This window comes from Macrobrachium rosenbergii, chromosome 34 (assembly GCF_040412425.1).
Source record: "Macrobrachium rosenbergii isolate ZJJX-2024 chromosome 34, ASM4041242v1, whole genome shotgun sequence".
Taxonomy (NCBI): domain Eukaryota; kingdom Metazoa; phylum Arthropoda; class Malacostraca; order Decapoda; family Palaemonidae; genus Macrobrachium; species Macrobrachium rosenbergii.
The window spans coordinates 5,289,050-5,294,049 of NC_089774.1; positions in this window are offsets into that span (position 1 = coordinate 5,289,050).

Genomic DNA, 5,000 nt, shown 5'->3' on the forward strand with positions numbered 1-5,000 from the left:
GCCCTCCGCGCCCTCCTGGAAATATGCACCAAAAATGCCCCTTTCTCCAACCACAGTGGCCATATATATACCCAGATCGACGGGGTGGCGATGGGTTCTCCCCTTGGGGTCCTCTTCGCCAATTTCTCTGTGGGCACTGTGGGACAGAGGGTCTTCGACAGAAATCAATTTCTGACTCACATCAGGATCGAACCCAGGTCCTTCAATTGAAAGGCAAGGGCGCTGCCCACTGGGCCATGCAAGTCATAGAGGAAGTTGGAACCTGAGTGCCGCTGCAGACGAGCAATTACCTGGGCAAGCTAACTGCTTGACGAAAGCATCGACCAAAGAATAATAATGAATGGAAAATGCGAAGGAATATCTTACACCCCATTTACGTAAAGGACAATTATTAGTGACATAATTCGTATTTAATATTTTTGTACTATCATTACAATTTAAATTACTTTGTACAGTCATTACTATTTAAATTTCTTTGTACTATTAGTATCATTACTATTCAAAACCATTTTCCATCAAGGTGACCAAAATCCGAAAACATTTACAGTCCCCATTAACTCAAAGAAAGCACAATGCAGGTACCATCCCACACAGTAATCGATCCCAGGCCCCCTCTCTCTCTCACCCCTGGGGTTGGAGGGGTCGTTGGGGTAGGGGGCTACGCGTCTTACCCACAGCCCATAAAGAAAATCTGCTAACAATCCCTTTGTTTTGATTTGACCTTATATGGGTTGTCAAGGATGCAGGTCAACATGTCAGGAAGGAAAATGATTGTCAAGTGTTGTTTGTGATACGGGTTGTGTTGGAGAGGCCGAGTGCATTTAGTGTTGTCCTCATTTCTCTCTCTCTCTCTCTCTCTCTCTCTCTCTCTCTCTCTCTCTCTCTCTCTCTCTTCTTTGGCCCCGTAGTGCAAGTGCTACGGCCTTAATTCAACCCAGAGGAAAAATATATATGGGTTTTTTATTATAACCCAAAATGCTCTCATTGACCTTAATAACAGATTGTGTACCCTGCTGTTGGTCGACTGCTGTGGGATGACACTGATGGTGGTGAGAAAGACCAAATTAACAAGTCAGATGAAGATACAGTTTTATATATATATATATATATATATATATATATATATATATATATATATATATATATATATACATACATACATACATTTTTCTTATTGTTTTCACAAACATTAAGCCACAAATACCGTTTAATATCAAATTCATTACACCTTGGGAATAACTTGCACCCAAAGCGAATCATCAGTGACGAGTCCTTCTGCCCCAGTCAGGATTCGAACCCGGGCCTCTCGTTTAGACGCAACGATAAATAGTGACCTTAACTACTCAGCTATCAAGAGAGCTATGTATAAGTTGATGACGACTCTCCTGTACATATATGCCTGTCGAATTCAGGTTCTGTACTTGAGAATCAATACCAACCCACCTCAACCATGACAGATGATTGGTATGTTATTCGAACATTGTGATGTAATTAGGTTTTTGTAATGTATATCAAGTGCATTGTGGAGTCATGAGATGGAATATTAACTTTAGGCAGATGCACTATGTAACAATTGTTAGGGGAGGGTTGAGGAACGTAAGATGGAAGAAAAGAGAATATGAACGGAGCTACAGTAAAGTGTACTTTCTGGTGCTCTGTAACTGCTCATATGCGCCCAAACCACTCTGTCCTTGCCTGGAACTCAAACCTCGATGACCCAGTAAGATAAAGAAGGGGTATGTGGGAATCACCAAATGTTCGTGCAGCTTAAAATGACCTCATTCTTGTGGGTATTTATAGGAAAACAACAAAAAACACATCGCTGACCAATTAGCACCAATCACTGGAAATGGCCCCAGGGAGAGAAGGGTCGATTTGGAAAGCTTCTTTTGAAATTTGTCGCTAAAAAATCTTTCGGTAAAATGTGTATTATTTTTACGTTTGTGCAACGTTAAATTCTTTTCATTTGTGGAAAAATATCAAGCGTTATACATATCGATGGAAAGTTACTATTGCATGTAAAAGCAATATATGCTTTCGAATTTGGTGAATGTTATCAAAACGCTTTTATTCATTTCATGTATTTATTGTGAATTTTGTATTTATACTGTATCACAGTCAAATAAATTCCTAGTATATTTCTCTTATCTGCTATTCTATAGAAAAGGTGACAAATATACCATAAGGAAATAAAAGCCTTTCAACTTATTTGTAGCTAATATGAAAACTAGGCTGCTGGTGGCTGGTATACGGATGACCTCTAACCTACTATCCAGAGATGGGTAATGTCACAAAACGTCACCATATATCACGTGACCTACATTCCTGCAACCATCAGGAGGAAAAATAAAGGCCAGCGAATCTCGTGGGAGACTTTGGCAGAGGCGGGAACCAGAAAATGCTGGAATATATCAGGTCTCCCAAGGTAGGCGCAAGTACCTCCCCTTTAGGTACGCCGTAGATGATTATCATCTAGCGTCTCCTGAAGATACAAAGCTTTTAGTTTGTGATTTTTTTTGTTTTGTTTATTCAATTTAAATTTCCTTTAACAATCATCCGGCCTTGGGGTCCATTCTGCAATGCATGGCTGGTCACCTCGAATGCAAGAGGCATTTCTTGGTCGAATTCCACAAACATTCCTGATTACTGAAGACTCCATTCCACACCAAGTGAAATGGAGAATCCGTCGATATGAAGTATCATATTAATATGACATGCATACTTCCTGGATATGAAAATGAGTGCTTAAACTTTCTACCCATTTCAAGACCAAACAGGGTTTGCAGGAAGCCAAACTCCTGTCGTGCTAGAATGAAGTTAAGATTTCCTGAAGGATCTTTACAAGGCTTTCCTGAAGGATATCGTCTTAAATGAGAGATAGAAATTAGGACGAGAGGAAGGTGAGGGAGTTGGACAGCCAAGTGGTGAAGGATGAAAGGTGTAGGTCATAGGCGAATTTGGGATTACTGAGGGATTTTTCAGAAAATTTTAATCTCTGCAGATTTCAAGGTCATGTTCTGGTACATTTCCAAGAAATTAAATGATCACTGGCACTAGTCCGTTAAGGTCTGTTGCAAGTTCAAAGTTCAAGGTCAAATTATACTCCTTGTCAGTCCCCAGAGAAATATTTCTGGTACATTTCCAAAACATTAAATTATCGCTGGCGCTAGTCCGTCAAGGTCTGTTGCAGGTTCAAAGTTCAAGGTCAAATTATACTCCTTGTCAGTCCCCAAAGAAATATTTCCACTACATTTCCAAGAAATTAAATGATCAATGGTACCAATCCGCTAAGGTCTGTTCCAAGTTCCAATGCAGGGTAGCTATCCACACGTATTATCCATATAACGGACCAGGGACTATAATCCGGACTTAGTGGGGGACTGATATACAGAACCCACTACAAATCAGACCTAGGCCAAAGGTTAATGATTTACCAAGGTAAAAGTATTTTAGAAATTCCCACTTATCAATTATTTGATAATGTAATGAGACGCCGTATAATTCTGTATTTTTAAAATGAAGTTTAACATTTTTTTAATATTATTTGGCTGTCATTTTTAATTTTGGATATTATATCAAGTGCAGGAAGATAATAATAATAATAATAATAATAATAATAATAATAATAATAATAATAATAATAATAATAATAATATTTTATGTGACTATGAAGTATTTTCGCATTAAATGTAATAACCTTGTAAATAATAATAATAATAATAATAATAATAATAATAATAATAATAATAATAATAATAAACAAATAAAGAAGAGTTAAATGGAGACCTATACCTTTAATTTTATAAGAGATCTTAAGGTACGCGCAAGGGATCGAACCCGTGCAACTTGAACTGACCGTTTTTTTGTGCATTTATTCATGTCCTGAGATATGTCTCATCTATTACATAATGTACGCGGCTGTAATATCAAAGGTCACAGGTTCTATTCCCGGACGGGGCTGAACGCCTCAGGCCACGGTCGTTAAATCTTAAGGTAAGTCTGTTTACTTTTAACAGTCATTTATGTACCTGACAGTCAGTCGATTGGTGTGGGTTATAGCCAGGGTCGAGAATAGCGTGGGGGTTGCAACCTCATCCCAAATGAATTCTCGAGCAAAATGATGTGGAAGAGATGAAATGGGGAAATGGAAAGAGAAAGAGAAACAGAAGAATGAAGAATGGGAAGGAATAAAGAATAATATGAAAGAAAATAAGAAGGAAGAATGGCGGAGAATGAAGAGTAATAAGAATAAGGAAGAACAAGAATGAAGAATAAGAAGAAAGAATATTGGGAAAGAATGAAGAATAAGAAGAAAGAATATTGGGAAAGAATGAAGAATAATGAGAAAGACTAAGAATGGGAATTACGAATAACAAAAGAGAATACGAACTGGAAAGAATAAAGATCAATAAGAACAGGGAAGAATCGGTGGGATCCACCACACTCTCGATTCCTGAAGCCTCGACGCATCCTTGAGAGAGAGACAGGAACGAAAGATCAAACAAGAAAAGAAAAAGACGAGAAAATAAAAAAAAAAAAAACAAAAACAAACACAGGACTTGGAAGAAGCGAGCAAAAACTCGCTTGCAAGCAATGCAACAAAAGTTATTTTCTGTTTGTCGCAAAAACAGGTATTTGTTGTGGTCAGGCTAAAGTAGACCCTCGCATAATTTAAAAGCAAATGTTTTCTACGACGAAGATACGGTTCAGATTTCACCTGGCTGCGTGCGCGCCTGCGCGCTGGAATGACATCAAAAGGGAACTGAATGCAGAGCTCAAGTTTATCTGATATGTCATAGAGAATTTGTTATAAAAACAACCTTCACATTTTAGAAGCATGAGATAGCGTTTAAGATTCATGCTTCTAAAATATGAAGCTTCTTTTCATGACAAATTCTCTGTCACACCTGTCACATAACAGTCTTAATTATAGTCAACCTTGACACCTGCTAGTTACCCCCAAATACTTTCTCATCATAACATCTGTTTTCACCAAACCG